General features: G+C 42.0%; 1 protein-coding gene across 2 annotated transcripts in view; it reads left to right on the forward strand.

Annotated features, from left to right (window-relative positions):
* LOC141140590 (cystatin-like) overlaps positions 1–19,043 on the forward strand; it is a 49,966-nt gene that overhangs the window by 280 nt on the left and 30,643 nt on the right. The window contains exon 2 of one of the 2 annotated variants that reach the window (XM_073627956.1): positions 10,296–10,362. The exons of the other annotated variant lie outside the window; for it this stretch is intronic. The gene's annotated coding sequence lies outside the window, so the exon portion shown is untranslated. The remainder of the gene's footprint in view (positions 1–10,295; positions 10,363–19,043) is intronic. 2 annotated transcript variants of the gene reach the window in all.

Below are 19,043 nucleotides of genomic sequence, written 5' to 3' on the forward strand. Positions count from 1 at the left end.
TAAAACTGTCCTAAGCCTAGGTTCACACTGACTGCGGGAATGAAATTGTGCAAGATCAGCTGAACTCGCATAATTTCATTCCCGTATGTCAGTCCCGACTTGGGGGGGGGTCAATTTCAGAGACATTTGCGCGGGTTTCTCACCAAAAGCGAAAATGCAAAATGCGGTATCGCAACAATTCGGACGCTGCCATTGCCGCCAATTTGGCATGCGATTTGACATGTCAAATCGCATGCCAAATCATATCAATGTGAACCAGGGCTAAAAGGAAACATAGGCAAGAGATCTATGAACAGATCCTTTTGAATTTTAGTTGAACAGGACGGATGTTAGCATTTACACAGTGGACAGGGGCAGACCCATGATGGGTCTACGGGCGGCAGGATGTAAACGGACTTGTTGTTCATTTACATCAGGCTACCTCTGATCCATCACATTTAGATGTAGACCTGGACAAACTTGGAGGTAGGCAGGTGTAAATGGACACAAGTCTGTTTATATCAGCCTGCCAGTACACCTAAATGGAGCTTCCGATCAGGGCCGTCTGAAAAACCAACAGACAGACATGATCGGAAAGTGCCCCTCAGTGTGTAGACCGAGTTTAGAAACAGCTGATGATGCCTGAAAAAGATTGTTCCATAAACCCTGGTTCACGCTGAATGCAACTTTAAAGTGGTCAGATTTGGTGAGCATGACTTTAATGCGATTTCAATGCAATTTCTGACGATTTCAGTTAGGCGTGCGCATTTTCACTGGTCTTACGATTCAATTAGATTACAATTATCAATTCCGTGATGCCTCACGATTACTGCCCAAGTGCCCATGGTTTTTTTTAGCCAAAAATTCAAGCAGTCAGAAACTGAAAAACTATTTATTTTCATCTGCTCTTAATAACTTCAGCCCAGGAAGGATTTGAGCAAAAAACGGGTAATAAAAGAACCAAAACACTCTGTAATCAAATATGATTATAACAGACTGAGGGTATAATATGGCCACGTCTGTGTAAGATTAACGACAGTTGCTGACACCAATCAATAATGGGTGTGTTCCTCTGAATTCATGCAGCATATAACAAGAAAACAAAAGAAAAAGTGAATTCATAAATGAGGAACATGCAAGAGTCGAATTAAATAATTAAATACTGTTTATTGAAAAAGCTCACTATAAACACAAATCCAAAAAATATCCTGAAAACACAGGTACCATCACCATTAAAAAAGACAAGACAGTCATGTGCAGACACAGATGGCCACCTATCACATCCAGCCACTCGCATTAAACATGTGAAGTCATTCAAAATATATGAACATGAATGGTTTCAAAGTAAGAGGTACAAAGCATTGCTGGAAGTCCTTATGGCATGAAGGAAGGACAGCAAATGAAAAACAGTAAGAACTGATTAGGTGGTGGGTGATTGTGACAACAGATCTGATCAACACTGTATAGTAATCTGGAGGGCAGAAAAAAGGATTTGCCTCCTTAATGACCAGACCATTTTTTGCGATATGGCACTGCGTCGCTTTAACTGACAATTGGACGGTCGTGCGACATCGTACACAAACAAAATTGATGTCCTTTTTTCCCACAAATAGAGCTTTCTTTTGGTGGTGTTTGATTATCTCTGCAGTTTTTATTTTTTGAGCTATAAACAATAAAAGAGCGTGAGTTTTGTAAAAAAAGCAATATTTTTTACTTTTTGCTATAATAACTATCCTCCCGAAAAATATAAAAAAACAAATATGTATTCTTCTACATATTTTTGGTAAAAAAAATCGCAATAAGCATATATTGATTGGTTTGCACAAAATTTATAGCATCTATAAAACAGGGAATATATTTATGGCATTTTTATAAAAAAAAAAAAATTTATTAGTAATGGCGGGACTGTGAGATTGTGGCGGACAGATCCGACACTTTTGACACTTTTTTTTGGGACCATTGACATTCATACAGCGATCAGAGCTAAAAATTGCCACTGATTAACCACTTAAAGTGGTGTTCCACCCTAAAAAAAAAATAAAACATTTTGTATATATATTTTTTTTTACTTACCCCTAAATGCCTGTTGCTAGGGGGTCCCTCGTAGTCTGCCTCTTCCAGTGCCTGGGCTGGTGACATCACTTCCCCCTCGGCACAGGAAGGGCTCAGCTCTGCTCCCTCCCTCCTGTCAATCATCAGATCCCAGGTGACTGAGCGGCCAATCACGGCGCGTGGCGCCGCTCGCGCATGCGCAGTGGGTGCCAGGCTGTGAGGCCACAGCCCGGCGCCCATAGTTGCAATGCCGGCGCTACTGAACGGAGGGGGAGACGAGCGGGGCTTCGATCCCCCGCATCGCTGGACCCTGGGACAGGTAAGTGTCCAATTAAAAGTCAGCAGCTGCAGTATTTGTAGCTGCTGACTTTTAATTTTTTTTTTTTTTTTGACTGGCCCTCCTCTTTAAGGACTGAGCCTCTTTTTGAGATTTGTCGTTTACAAGTTAAAAACAGTTTTTTTTTGCTAGAAAATTAATTAGAACCCCCAAACATTATACTTTTTTTTCTAACGCCCTAGAGAATAAAATGACGGTCATTGCAATACTTTTGCAATACTTTCTGTCACACCGTATTTGCGCAGCGGTCTTACAAGCGCACTTTTTTTGGAAAAAATACACTTTTTTGAATTAAAAAATAAGACAACAGTAAAATTTGCCTAAATTTTATATTGTGAAAGATAATGTTACGCTGAGTAAATTGATACCTAACATGTCACACTTGAAAATTGTGCCTGCTTGTGAAATGGCGACAAACTTTTTACCCTTAAAAATCTTCATAGGCGACATTTAAAAAATTCTACAGGTTCCATGTTTTGAGTTAAAGAGGAGGTCTAGGGCTAGAATTATTTCTCTCGCTCTACCGATCGTGGCGATACCTCACATATGTGGTTTGAATACTGTTTTCATATGCGGGCGCTACTCACGTATGCGTTCGTTTCCGCCCGCGAGCTCGGCTTTTTTTCTTATTTATTTTACCTTTTATTTTTTATTTTATACTGTTCTTTTAAAAAATCCATACCAGGCCATATCATACCAGGCCCTTCAGATCTGGTATTGATTTTAAAGGGGATTAATACTTTTTACCGACTTCAGTGCGATTTATCTCTTAGAGACTGTAAGGCTCGGTTCACACTGGGACGACTTGGGATCCGACTTGTCGCCCCTCAAGTCGCCCCAAGTCGCCCCAGAAAGAGATTCACATGAGAGTGAATGGGAGCGTCTTAAATGACACTACTGAAGTCGCTCCGACTTCAGAGCGTACTCCCTGTACTACTTGGATCCGACTTGGTAGGCGACCTGTACCATAGAAATCAATGGAAGTCGCCTCCAAGTCGGATCTCTCTGTAAAGTCAAGCGACTTTGCAGGGAAAACCCCTCCCTCCCCCCCTCCCTCCTAGAGAGCTGATTGGCCACAGGCAAAGTCGCCTGTCATGCAGGCGACTTCAAGTCGCCTTGTAATTTGCTAAAGTCGCGTCGAAGTCGCGTCGAAGTCGCGTCGAAGTCGCCGTGCAAAGTTGCGCTGAAGTCGTGTTGCCCCAGTGTGAACCGAATTACTCTCCTCTTGTGATCAGTCGAACTCCAGGTGTATTGAAAAGCAGACAATTTATTTCAGATGTGTCACACAAATGGATGATGCTTACAAGCCAAAAGATGCAGTAAGAATCATACAAAGAGATGAACATCCCCCCTCCTAATACCTACAATAATATAGAGATAACGCTTCTATTGGCTGAGGAAACACACATAGCGTGCCTGGTACAAAATGGTACTTTATTTGCTAATTAGTGTTTCCTGTACATTCTTGTTCTACCATATATGGTTAAGCCTAATCATCCTACAACTTACTATGGAGTTAGTTAAAGCAAACGATACAGCAAGTTAATACAACAATGTGCTCAGAAGTCATCTTAAGAAAAGTCTCAGGGTTATTGTTTTTCTAATAGTTTTTCCAATAGTCACACAATAAACATTTAAAACTTTTCTAACATTCCCTCCTCTTGTGTGACTATTTTATCTCAACACATTTCGATGATAGTCCCAGTGTTATACACTTTCGGTCTGTATGTCATTAAGTTGAGCTTCAATGTCCACATAGGTCTCCTCAGAGGTAGGAAGGGCTTGATACATTGTTCTTTAGACTGCGGTTTCAGTCAGTTTTTGTGAAAGTCCTCGAATACAGGGAATGCAGCAACATCCGCAAGTGACCAAAATGGCCAATACCACAGCAATTGAGATCAAACATGATGTGATAAGTCCAGTCCACTTACCGAACCATCCTTCAAGCCAGTTTGTTAATGGATCATTAATACCTGAGTTTTCCACTAATTCATTCGATAGAGCAGTCAGTCCTTCCAAGGCTCTGGTCACGGTCCCTCCAGGAGCTGTATTATTAGGGATAAAGGTGCAACACATGCTACCAAACATTTTGCATACCCCTCCTCTTTCAACTAGGACCATATCTAAGGCCATTCGGTTCTGCCATGCCATTAGAGATGTGGTGGCCAACTGTTCTGTTAGGCCCTTCACAGCATCCCTAGTATAGTTTACAAATCGTTGTTGGTTATAGTGTACGTGTGTGTGTGTGTGTGTGTGTGTGATATATATATATATACACATACATACATACATACATACATACATACATACATACATACATATAATCCAGTCAACATTTTTATCTATAGTCACCCACCAGAGAAGAGACTCAAACCCAGCTGTCACCTGAGGAACCCCAATCTCATCTATGTAGATCCGAGAGTCAAATGACCCTATGGGAGAGGTGTCCCTCCGATACTGTTGGCGACTCTTAGTCCACGGGTGTTCTGACAGGATCCTCAGGGGCATAGCCAGCTGGACCATAGCGCAATCCCCTTGGGCATTGGCCAGTATCCTAGCTCACAGTTTCTTATCCCCACACATCCACCAGACATCAGCTCTCTGAATGTCATGTTCAACCCAGTCACCATTGCCCATGTTAATCCTCTCCCTACAATAGTCATCGGGTAGCGACCCAAGATCCACCCCGCTACAGTTCCCTGGGAGTGCAAAACAAGTAAAGTTGCCCGGATAAGCAATAACCGCTGGAGGTATCTGAGGTCTCTGTACTGGGGGAAACAACAAACTCAACGTGTGACAAGTAGAATTTGTTTCAGGTTTATAACTCTTATTATATAATCGCAACATACATTTTAAACCTTCTGGATCTGTATTGTGATCTAGAGGAAAAGGAATAGTTGCTAAATGTAGCCTTGCTCTGGCACAAACTAAACAGTTTTCCTTTTTTTTTTTTTTCTAAATTTTAACCGTGTACCTCAACCATTCTAACCACTCATTTTTTTCCCTGGTATCCTGTCTTCAAAGCTATGGCATCTTCTACTGTTAGGTTAGTAAATCTTATAATTTTACTCAGAACTTCTATTTTAGTATGGCGTCACTTCCGGTCTGAGCGGCGATTGTTGTTTACACAGCACCGGCTCTTGTTTTATCATGTGATTATATCTCCTAAACTTTTTAATAAATAAAGCCTTTTTAAACAATATCACACTATGGGCATTACTCTTTCCCCTATGTGACATCTCGGTGGAAAAGCCAGCAAAACGTTTCTCAGATTGCCCAGCAAAACCCAGTAGCTCACACTGTGAAGGCATAACACCCCTGGGGGGTAATGTCATCTGGTGAGTGCAATCACATTATCAACACGGATAATATCACCTGGTACCACTGTCACTTGAAAGGATAATCAGCACCAAATTTTGATGAAGCACTGGACACTGTTTTTTTTTTTTAAGCACGTCACTTTATTTATTGTATAGACTTATCTACTAATAATTTTGTTTGCAATAATTTCATCATTTGTTTTGGTTTTAAATGTGGTCTTACTGTAGTGTAACACAGAGACGTATATTGAATTGTGCATTTACATTTTTGTTTGTTTATTATTACTTTTTTTTTTTTACTTCTGCTTTAAGTTTATCTATTGGCATAATTGGATTTTTATTCACATACCAGATTTTTGATACAGCAGACATCCATATTTATCACTTTGCCAACTAGGGATTAGATCACTGCATTTCTACAGTTCCAGATATTGTAGATCATAGATTTTAGTTTGCGGACTCCAGAGGGTGTAGCACACCAGTTGGACACCCTATCTGAAGTTCAGCACCTTCAACACACACACACTCTGATATCCATCAACAGGGGGTGTAACACTATCACTTGTATAGGTTATTTTTAATTCTTGCCCCCAGGGGGTGCAACACAAAAGTGGTTTACCGCATCAGAGGTTTAATGCAGAAAGTAGTTGCATTTGTTTAGATGTTTGGCACTTATATATATTTTTTATTTTTTTCAAACACATTTTGAGACCAACAGACAGAGGATGTATTACAGTTCATTTTATTTGAGGCATACCTCCCCTAATATATATATATATATATATATATATATATATATATATATATATATATATATATATATATATATATATATATATATATATATATATATATATATATATATATATATATATATATATATATATATATATATATATATATATTTATTTTAATTTGAAGGGAAATAGCACCACATCTACACTTCCAAAATCTACCTTTTCCTGTTGTCAGGTTTTATTAGGTGGTAATACCTTGAGGAAAAATTTGCCTGAGGGGTCAGTTTTTGACACCCATTCTCCCATAGAATACAACCACTGATCTTCCTTCCTCGACTCCTTTAATGTTATCAATAATTATTTACAGTTCTTACTATGTGTGTAGGGGGAGTTGTCCGCTTCTGTAAAATGAATCTTTCCTTTATTCCACTCTTTCTAGGCCCTGGTAGATTATACCCCCAATCTTGATGTGCTGTGGTCCACAGGGCTTGATCCCATGCTTGACATCCTGCCCTATTCCAGAGCCAGCAAATGTATTTATCTGCCCATAGAAGTCCTCTAGCCCCAGTTGTAGCCCCACAATCTGCACTCTGACAGAAGTCTACCAGTATAGTGCTAGTTATTCCCTCTATAAAGGTTAGATTCAATGCTTTTCCTGTTCTTTCCCAATCCAAAGGTTCCTCTGCTCTTCCATAACGTCTCCCCCCTCTTATGGACGCCTCTCCTAGAGTCACCAGTAACCCAAGGATAATTACTGTCCCTTTCATCCTAACCAGCTACAGAGTTCCAGCGGATAGGGTAGGGGAGACTTCACCGGTTTGAGACAAGTCCCACCTTGTGCAGGACCTCCCTTTGTAGCCGGACTTTCTGAACCTCTTGTAGCCAACTGGCCCTACTCTACCTGTAAAACCTTTTTGCAATGGGACTGGTGAATCCAGGTAGACCACTCTGCAATCCTTATTGCAGTAGGGGTAGTTAGGAGGACTTTGAAAGGGCCATCCTACCTTGGGGAGTACCACTGCTTTTTCTTATTACTTTTTGTTAAGACCCAATCTCCCACATGCACCTTTTCATCTTCTCGAATTGGACCTTCTAGGACAGAACAAAAATCATTAGTACGTCTTTGTCTTAACAGCCTAGACATGTATTCTGCTAGTGTGTGCTCAGACTCCTCAGTTTACTTTTTAGAATGCCATTATGTCTTTCCACCAATCCAGCTGATTGGGAATGATAGGCACAATGGTATTTCACTTGAATTCCCATCACTTCTGTCAAATGTTGTATAGTTTTATTTACAAAATAGGGTCCATTATCACTGTCTGTGCATCTGCACTTCCTGTCGGGAATTCTCCACCCATTTGGTCAGGGTTTCTGTGATTAGCAAACAATATTTCTTCCTTTCACATTTGTCCAATTCAATAAAATCCATGCAAATGTGTTGGAATGGATATTGCGGTGCGGGGAACTTCCCTTTCCGTGGTCTTATGCCTCCCTAAGCATTGTGTCTTGCACATATAATCCATTGAGAGGAAAACGTTTTTTAGTAGTTAGTGAAGCCATAGGCTTTACATACCTTATTTAACATCTCAGTCACCCCCCTGTTTGACACATGTGTTACTCCATGTGTCAATACTGCTGCATATCTAAATAAGGATTTTGGCAATACCGGTTTTCAATCAGGTGACATGTAAATGTTATCTATACTTGTGCAACCTTTTGTTCTCCAATATTGTTTCTTTGTCTCTAAGGACTGTGTAGTCTACATTATTTCATACCTTAATTTAATGTTCTAATCTCTAAAATACCTCTAATGCCCCGTACACACGGTCGGATTTTCCGACGGAAAATGTGTGATAGGACCTTGTTGTCGGAAATTCCGACCATGTGTAGGCTCCATCACACATTTTCCATCGGATTTTCCGACACACAAAGTTTGAGAGCAGGATATAAAATTTTCCGACAACAAAATCCGTTGTCGGAAATTCCGATGGTGTGTACACAAATCCGACAGACAAAGTGCCACGCATGCTCAGAATAAATAAAGAGATGAAAGCTATTGGCCACTGCCCCGTTTATAGTCCCGACGTACGTGTTTTACGTCACCGCGTTCAGAACGATCGGATTTTCCGACAACTTTGTGTGACCGTGTGTATGCAAGACAAGTTTGAGCCAACATCCGTCGGAAAAAATCCATGGATTTTGTTGTCGGAATGTCCAAACAAAGTCCGACCGTGTGTACGGGGCATAAAGGTTCAATTTTGTACCCATTCATATAAACACTAGACACCCACCCCATAAAAAGGAACTCGCCTCATTCTTCAGTTGTGTAGAAGGAGGAGGGGGGGATGTCATATCTGCACTTGAATTGGGGCTGGGACATAGAAGGAAAATACATTCCATAAATCTCTGTTAATTGCAACAGACTATGCTTAATTAGATATTGAACAGTATATAATGAGTGATACAGGTGTAATTGCTAATTCGAATTCTACATAACAATAATAGACAATTGATGTTAGTAAGTAGACTGATACAGCTCAAGAGTCATCTCAAGAGATTTTCCTTCTATGTCTATTACCTCATGTTCCTTTAGAAACAAATATTTGTAGTGCCAGTTTTTTGCCCACCTCATAATGTTATTTTATGAATATATGATCATTTCTAACTGAAAAATATGTGTCGTGCTGATATCTCTGTTGCTCCTTGTTTATTACATCGAAATATTTATACTTTATCTTATACCATAAGATACACATATTATTTTGGAAATGATGACAAATATGCCCCTTTATGTCTGCCCTCTACTGTCCGGTTTTGGGTGCGTGTTGCTTCAGCGGTCACCCGGCACGGAAAGCCGCCCAGAATGTTGGTCTGGGCGGCGCTCTGGGAGGTTACCAGGGCGACTTAACATCACGCCCTCTCTCCTCCATATTGCCACTCCGGCGGACATGCGCAGTCCGCCGGTGAGGCATTCCGTGCCAGTGGGACGGAGGTGCGTGACGCCGTCCCAACGTAGCTGCCCTCGCGCGTGCGCGGTAGGGGCGGCGCCGCGCATCCCTGTCCCAGGGAGCAATAGGAAGGCTCTCCAGCTGATGAGTTCCACTTATCAGCTGAGCGCGATTATCGCGCCAGCTGATGGAAACTCATTTTACTTTAAAAACCAGCTTCATTCATTCCCAGCCCAGATACCGTGTCTGTCGGATGCTGGGATCTGTGGCTGGCTAAAACTTTAAAACACTCAACTACAGGTATTATTCTTTACTATTCTACTGCAACTAATTATTTTATTTTTCTTTATCTACAACTATATACTTAAGCTTTGCTTCCTATTAACATTGACTGCTCCCTGATTCATTTAGGCATATCTTTAGGTGCAATTTAGGTGCACATTGTGGAGACGATATGATAATTATCTCTACAAGCTATGCAAGGCAATCGTTTTGTCTATACTGCTTCTGCTATTGAACATTTTTTTATATATGGATATATTTTATTACTATATTTACACATTGTTTTGCCCTAATTATAATTATGTAATAACGCCCTTAAAACATTTAAAAGACCTATGTGTAGGAATACCATAGGTAATACTATAATTTGTTTTTAGGATAATAAAAAAGACTTTAATGCAGCAATACTCTAGAGGTCCTTCCTCTTTATTAGCTCTCATGATTATCTTTTACATTTCCACTCCTAGGATGCAATAACAATGGTCCATTTGAATTTTTTGTGCGTATACGTCTGTGTGTGTATTACGCATTCATGCATATATGTTCATACAATATTTTTTTTTTTTTTTTTCTCACAATCAGCTACTTTGAATAAGTATTTATTTTTAAAAGAGAATCTATATTTAAATTCTATCCATAGGTTTGCCTTCTTCCCTGTTTTTGCTCCAGTGTACCGCTGCGGCCAGCACGCATCCAGGACGGACAGGGTAGGTGTAAGGTTAACTTTGCACATCCACAATTTGAGGGATTGAAACATATTGATGAACTATCCAGAGAACAGCACTTCATATATATAAAAATTATAACCATCTGTTATCATATTTTCAAATACTTCCGTTCTCCCTTTTTACCATTGGTTCTAAAACAAGCAACGTCAACATCACAGGTAGGTGATCAATTGATCAACCTATACAGTTAGATATTGACACAAAAAGATGCATGGTAACTTACCTATTACACTTTCTTAATTAATTCAGATGAATTCCTCTTTCCAATTAAGCCCCTGAAGAAGGACTGAATTTTAATATATCCCGAAACGCGTTGGACTGGCAAAAAGTTTCCATCGTTTAAATACCACCGTGCAGTGGAATACAATTAATGGGCCTAAAAAGCCCCGACTGTAGGAATATCATTGTCTAGTTGAATATAATCAGTACTGTTTTTGAATTATATGTATTATATATGTTTCCGTTGCTTGGAATGTCTTGTTTTTATAATCTTTAAATAAAAATATTGTTTTTACTCTTATATGAGATCACAATCTATACAATTTCTTGTGCAAGTGCCGGAAAAATCCAGTTAGGGGAATTTCCTTTTTTAGTTAATATGTATCTCATGGATGTGGCACGGCCCCCCCTTATAAACCTAGAATGAGCTAGTTATTTTCTTGTTAGTTTACTATTGAATCCAAACTTCCCTATAAAGCCCTGTGTCCTTAAAGAGCAGTTCCAGTCTCCCACTTGGCACATTAGGAACACAGCAGCCTCATAAGCAGGAACAAAACATTCTTTTTCTCAAGTCATCTTCCAGGACGGCACACCTGAGAGATGAGAGGCTCCTCCCCACAGGAAACACAATCAATCAACAGCTGTTTTAAGTCCACACCCTTCCCCCTGATCCTCAGTTTTTTGATTGTGTTTCTCCCTACACGGCGAAACTGTTTGTTTTTTTCCAAATGACCGAAGCCTGGGGCTGGTGGTCTCCCCCTGGGAGCCGGACCAAATGCCTGGGAAGCCTCTGGGTCTGGCCGGATATATTTATCCTTCCCGGGGGGTTCTCCTATCCTTTCCTCGGGGGGGGCAGCAGAAACTGGAAGAGCCCCCCTGAGAGCTGAAGGCCCCTGGGTACAGTGGTGTCCCCAGAACTTCAGGGGCCTTTATCCTGTCTCCCCCCCCCCCTTACCTGTCCGGAAGTCCTTTCAGACGGGGGTGCTGGCCGTCGGTTCTTTCCAGGGGGATCGTATCCCCTGACTCCTGGGTCCCTGGTAGCTCGCGTGGGCTGCTGGAGAGGGCACCGCCTGAACGACCCGTGTTCTTACCCAGAAGGGAAGGCTGAGAGTCAGCAGGAGCAGGCGCCCACATCCTCCTTTCGAGGAGGCACCAGTTTACTATGGTGAATGTCTGCCTAAACCACCTCATGGGAATGAGGAACGTACGGCATTGCCCCCCCCCCATGTGTATATACTGACTGGACAGTGCAGGACACAGCCTAACCTTGCAGCTCCCTAAAGGGACAGCAGTTGGAGGGGGGGGCACTTTGGCGGCTATCCTCCTTGCGTGTGGACCATAAGGATGGAAAAGCAAGCCCGGTGGCTGTGGAAAAAGGGGAAGACGACAACGGTGAGTCAAAAATCCCCAATCCCAGCCAGATGGTTTCTGGGCATTTGAGATAATCTCCCCTGGGGTCTGGATTCAAACAGCCCAGAAGCTTTTGCTAAACACACCAGCCACAGCTCCCTCCTACATCAGAGATGCTGTATGGTGGACAAGTGGTGCAGAGGAACGAGTGTGCCTAAACCACCTCAGATGGGAAAGAGGTAGGTAAGGCATTTTTTCCCCTTCCACCTGTATTTACTGAGTGGTGCAGTGCAGGACCTGGGGTCTGCATAACAAAATAGCCCAGAAGCTACTGCTAAAAACCGCCAGCCACAGCTTCCTCTTATAGCAGAGACACTGTGGTTATCACAACAGTAGGTTGCCAGCCTCTCCCTACATACCCAGTTGTGGTACATTAGTAGGGGTGAATACAGCAAAGAGGGTGACCTGGTAGAACAAAGAGTTCCTTACTGGCCAGGTATACCACTGAACAAGTTATTAATGGTGCAATGGTTGAAGGATTCAGGAGTAAGCTCCCTTGCTCAGCAGGTGCACTAGGTTATCTGGCCCTATTAGCCCAGCTGCTAGGAATCTGCTTAAAGTTGCTCCAAGATGCTTAAAAGCTGACCTAACTTTCAACAATGTGGCAGGGACCAAGCTTCTGTGTGGCACAGTAGGGGTTCCCTTGTGACAGATCCTCCTTTTGGGGGTTGCTTGCTATGGGTAACTTTTCATAAGCTCCAACCTCCCACTCCACTCTTACATTGTGGTTATATTTTAATGCAGGGGGTAAGAAAAACCTTTTTGTTGGTTTGGGCTACAGTCCACTCAGTGACAGATCTAAAAGCGATTTACCATAAATCGTTTTTCCTATATCCTTTTGATTAAGGATTTTCTGTGCAAACATATGCAAGAGCTAGATGGCTATAGGATTGCTTCTTTAAGGGCTGCAGGTGGCTATTTACCTCCAGGCTAAATTGGTAACCACCCTTTTTAGAGGTCTTATATTGGTCTCTAGGGCGGGGCTCATTGAGACTTACTAATCAGCCCCACCCGTGTATGAGCTGGCTAGCGTTTGCTCAATCTACGGAGGTAAGGTAGGACAACAGCTACTATAGTAAGGTGTCCAACCATTTTAGGATTGGTTCCTTCACTGGTGGTGAAGGATTAGTATCTACAGCCCAGGCTATGCCTATGAAATAATTTGCTCCTGTTTGGTTATTTCATAAAGGGATACACCATGACTCCTTCTTGGCTGCTCACCAGTAGACCTCAGTAGTGAAGGTTTGTGTTTGGTGGCACAACTAAAGTACACATTGAGATTTGTGACCTCTCTGCTGAAGCTTGTTGGGTGTCCTTTATATCCTAAAGGTACTGCTTTGTTTGGCTACAGATCAGAAAATACAACAGGGAAGGTGGTCTGTACTTTCTGGTTTTGTGCCGCACGCCAGAAACGCACATCATTGAGTCTGGTGATGACATTTCTGCTCATAATTGTTATATTGCTGCACATCAGACCTACACAAGATTGGGGTCTGTTTTGTGGGGTTTTTGTGTCCTGTATTACTGCCTTATTGGTTGCTTATCAGAAAGGCAGCAGGAAAGATTGATGGCAGGGGTAGTACATATACTGCCTTTGGTAATCGGTACAGCACCACAAGGTGGCGTCGTGCTGATTCAGACAGTGCTATTAACGGCAATAGCTGCCGATTTTAGGCATGCGATTTGACATGTGAGTCGCATACCAAATCGCTTCAATATGGATGTGCTATCTCTATTCAGAATTGTTAGATTGTTGCACATTAGAGATATACACGATAGAAGTTTGTCTGTGGGTCCTGTATTACTGCCTTATTGGTTGCTTATCAGAAAGGTAGCAGTGAAGATGGATGGTCCTGATTTTGTTGGAAAATACAAATTGAACCTGTGCCATGGGTAGTACACATACTGCCATTGGTAATCGGTGCAGCACCACAAAGTGACGTGCTGATTCAGACAGCGCTATTAACAGCAATGGCTACCGATTTTAGGCATGCGACTTTGACATGTTGAGTTGCATGCCAAATCACTTCAATATGGATGTGCTATCTCTATTCAGAACTGTTATATTATCGCACATCAGACATATACAAGATTGAGGTTTGTCTGTGGGTACTGTATCACTGCCTTATTGGTTGCTTATCAGAAAGGCAGCAGTGATGACGGATGGTCCTGATTTTGTTGGAAAATACAAAATTGAACCTGTGCCAGGGGTAGTACACATACTGCCATTGGTAATCAGTGCAGCACCACAAAGTGGCCTGGGCTGATTCAGACAGTGCTATTAACGGCAATGGCTGCCAATTTTAGGCATGCGATTTGACATGTTGAGTCACATGCCAAATCACTTGAATATGGATGTGCTATCTCTATTCAAGATTGTTGTTGCACATCAGACACATACAAAATTGAAGGTTTACTGCCTTATTGGCTGCATATCAGAAAGGACACAACAGTGAAGGTTGTTTGTCTTTTTCTGATTTGTTTTTGCTGCTCAGCAGGGAGACACATTGAGGGTAATGACATCTCTGCTCAGTATTGGTATATGCTACACATCAGACATACACAAAGATTGTACATTGTTTGTGTCCTGTATGTCCTATATTTACTGACTTATCGTCCGTATATCAGAAAGGCACAGCAGTAAGTGGTGTTTCTCATTGATCTTCCTTGCTGTTTCTTAGGTATACACAGTAGGGGGTTGTTGGCTGCACTCCTCCAGGGAGCCACAGCATGGGGACCCCTTGTTTGTTCGACCCGAAAACTGCTTTTCCTGCGACCTGTGTAATCTTGAGGTCTGTGGTTCCGTAAGCAGGGACTGCTGGATACGCTGCGACCTGGAGTCGCACAGTCACGAATGATACCCTTTGGAAGCCATAGTATGACTTCTCATGCGTCTTGCAGTCCCAAGTGGCAGGTTGGGTCGCACGGGTGTGGGAACCCTAAGCTTATCTGTCCCTTCTGGTTCAGGTTTTGCAATGCTGCAGGAATACTCATTGTGGAGTTATTGCCTTATTTTGCAGTAGACCAGAAAGATCGCAGCTGTAAAGGCTGTCTGTTTGTTTTTATGTGGCTGCACAGCAGAAGTACTCAACATTGAAGCTTGTTGGTGCTTTCTGTTTCATATTGCCTTACCTTATGGCACTTCAGAAAAACACAATGCTGTAGGTTGCTTGTGTTCTTTCTCTGTTGGTTCTATGTAACTGCACTACAGAACTGCATAACAGGAAGGATTGTCTTATAACTGTACTTGGTGGTTCGTCATAAATACGCAACATAGAAGTTTGGGTCTTTGTCTTCTCTTTATAGCCTTGTTTTGCTGTACATCAGTAAAATGCCACTGTAAAAGGGGGTTCCCGTCCTTTCTGTATTTACCAGTTATGACCTAGCTAGCTGCACTTCAGAAATGTGCAGCATTTAAGGTGTGTTTGTGTCTTAATGCTTACATATTGGCCGCACATCAGAAAACCAGACTGTGAGGTTCAGATTTGGGTCTCTTCCCATATTTGATATTTTGGTTTAGCTAGTCACACTCAGATACACAACATTGATGTCTATGCTTGTGTCCTTTCTGTCTAAATCTATTGTGCTATGTCCACAATCTATGATTTTTTTATTTGTGATATTAATAATACATGTATCACCTTTTTGTATTTCAGCCTTCTCTTCCGTGAAAGGGCCAGGAGTTCTGGTGCAGATGTCACATGTCAGAAAGTCTCGACCCCTTACATTCAGGGATGCCAGAGCCATTTCCTAGGGTTGAAGCCCAGTAGAGTTATGGGTCACTGGAGGAAGGCGATAATGAATCGCCCCGTTTAATAAGAACTTAGGAAGTTCGGTTCAGAGGAGTTTTATGGCCTGAAGATGAAGTATAAACATGTATACCAGACTAAATAGGTTACAGCTCGGTGCATGGCCTTCATTTTGCCCTTCTAGCAAGACTAGATGTAGCAATATGAGTGTTCTTCTCCTGCTATAGATGTTAATTTCCTGAGTAGGCTCTCAGGCGTAAGTAAAACTATAGATTGGGCATGCCTTAAACCCAGGGATTAAGTTTTTGTTAATCTATTTCCCTTAAGTAGGTTTCCCTTCAGTCTTTGACGTAAAGCTAAAAATGAACAAAAAGGGGTTGTCTGTCAGGGGCCCCCCTTTTTTGGCAGTTTTATTTCCCTGGACAGGGTTGTGTTAAGACAGGCCCCCTTATGGATCAATGTAGTGTCCTTGTCTTACAACACAGGTCTCCGATTAATCTTTTTAGTGGTTCTAAACAGCACCTATAGGCAGAATAGGCCATTGTTGGTAGATGTGTGACAGACAACATTGATAACCTACAAGTTTAACATGTTTTCTGATTCCATCTTTAAGAGCCCACTCCACCTAGATCCTGCATCCGAAACAGAGAAGGCAGGGACACCGGTGGAGTAGACCGGCAGATCAGCCGCATGATCCAGCTAAGATACCTTCATCAAGCATATGGAGTGAAGGTAAAGCTCACTGCAGAACCGAGGTTCGCCAAGAGGGTCTTGCAGTGGTCCCACCCTAAAGGTAGGCCTGAGCTACTTGATTATCCTCTCAGGTGTGCCGTCCTGGAAGATGACTTGAGAAAAGTACTAGTTACTTACCGGTAACTGTCTTTCTGGGAAATCTTCCAGGACGGCAGGCCTACTTCCCACCCGTTGGAGGAGGGAAAATTTTAGAACACTAGAAGGTGAGTGCCTATGAGGAATGATTTCCCTTGTGAACCAGGTTCAGGAGTTACTTCTCTACAAACAGAGGATCAGGGGGAAGGGTGTGGACTTAAAACAGCTGTTGATTGATTGTGTTTCCTGTGGGGAGGAGCCTCTCATCTCTCAGGTGTGCCGTCCTGGAAGATTTCCCAGAAAGACAGTTACCGGTAAGTAACTAGTACTTTTCAGAGACTATTCCCCATTGTCAACGCCAGACGGGTCTCTCATTTACCTATAAAACACTGGTATAGTGACCCTCCACCCACGGTAACAATAGGAATACAAGAAGTATAAAAATATCATCACTCCCCACACTATAGGGAGAATCAAAAAATAATTAACTTGTCTCTGCAGTACTGTTTTTTTTTTTTTTTTTTTTGTTTTTTCTTTTCAATAAAGTTACAGCATCAACAGAAAGGTTAACCATGAGAAAGGAGAAACTAAACACACAAAAGAAAGTTAGTCTTGTGATCTTCCTAGATCACTTAAGCGCTTACATCGTCGGGCAATCCACCTCCGACGATGACGTCAGGCATTCACCCTCTGACGTTCGGTATACCTCAAATCTTTTTTTTATCTGTCCTGGACAGCGGGTAACGCTATTTTTTACCTTAGACAACGCTCCCAAGTGTCTCTGTCTTCGCACACTGGATTATTAAGATATTATACAATCAATACCAGTGTCGGCAATTACAACACATTAATCAAACAAAGAAGAAAAGACTCTTAGAGTATTAAGAATAAGTTAAATTATCTTACCTCTCAAACACCAGGAGGACTGGATCACGAAGTTCGAAACCAGACAGTGGATCTGGGTCTCAGGCCCCCGCCCCTATTTCACCACTAACATTGAGTGGGGGGACTTTTAATTCTCAGTGAGCTTTGAGGTCCAATACTCACCAAAGTTTTTTGTCGGGACCATCTGACCCGAAATGCACTTGTTGGTTTCCGGCTCGGAGGACCAAAATGTTAGGATTACTCTCCTCTTGTGATCAGTCGAACTCCAGGTGTATTGAAAAGCAGACAATTTATTTCAGATGTGTCACACAAATGGATGATGCTTACAAGCCAAAAGATGCAGTAAGAATCATACAAAGAGATGAACATCCCCCCTCCTAATACCTACAATAATATAGAGATAACGCTTCTATTGGCTGAGGAAACACACATAGCGTGCCTGGTACAAAATGGTACTTTATTTGCTAATTAGTGTTTCCTGTACATTCTTGTTCTACCATATATGGTTAAGCCTAATCATCCTACAACTTACTATGGAGTTAGTTAAAGCAAACGATACAGCAAGTTAATACAACAATGTGCTCAGAAGTCATCTTAAGAAAAGTCTCAGGGTTATTGTTTTTCCAATAGTCACACAATAAACATTTAAAACTTTTCTAACAGAGACTGTAATGTAAATCTCACTGAAGTCACGCCTGTGTCCATATCAGTGCAACTTTGGGCCATTTTTCACTTTATTTGTATCCCTTTCCTAAAGAATTGCCGGCAATTACGGGAAAAAAAAACAGCCAAAAACAAATTAAAAAAAGGATGTGGGCCCCCTAAAATTCATACCAGGCCCTTGTCCGAGCATGAAGCCTGGCAGACCAGGAAGGGGGGAGTACAAGCCTGGGACAAGCTTGATATGGCTCAGCGGGCGTGTGTTTGCTCGTCCCCCCCCATTCATGGCCTGCCAAGCTGCATGCCCGGATAAGGGTCTCAGTCTCTGCATTGACTCAGTGAGAACAGCAGGAGCCATTCGCTTCTGCTGCTGTCAATCAAATCCAGTGAGGAGGGAGCCGGGGGGGGGGGGGGGAGATCGAGCCCGCAAGTGTGCCACCATAGGGAGTGGATTTCTATGGTGGTAAGGTGGTAAACCGAGATGAGGAGGAACAGAGTGCGAGTGGATGACCCGAGAAGTGGAGGATTGGGACTGCTTCATGTAAAACCATTGCGCAAGGCAGGTGAGTATGCCATGTTTGTTATTTAAAAAAAAAATAACTTCACAATCACTAGAAATCCAAGTAACTAGTATTTTAATGCAGTCAGCAATGGATTCTTACACATTTCTCTCTTTGGCCCCCTGCCAAACACAAGGGAAATCCTCATAAACAAATGAAAACAGACAACATATACTAAATAAGGTCTAAATGATAGATAAGGAAATGATACGTGACACTTTAGCTCTTCCATGATTTTCCTTGACCAGTGTAGTCCAGATGTACCCCATCTTATCTCTTACTGTTAAGCCACCCATACTCCAAAACCCCTTTTTTACCTTCCTAAATAATGAGACAACACCATGCTTCT

The sequence above is a fragment of the Aquarana catesbeiana genome, linkage group LG04 (assembly GCF_042186555.1).
Source record: "Aquarana catesbeiana isolate 2022-GZ linkage group LG04, ASM4218655v1, whole genome shotgun sequence".
NCBI lineage: Eukaryota > Metazoa > Chordata > Amphibia > Anura > Ranidae > Aquarana > Aquarana catesbeiana.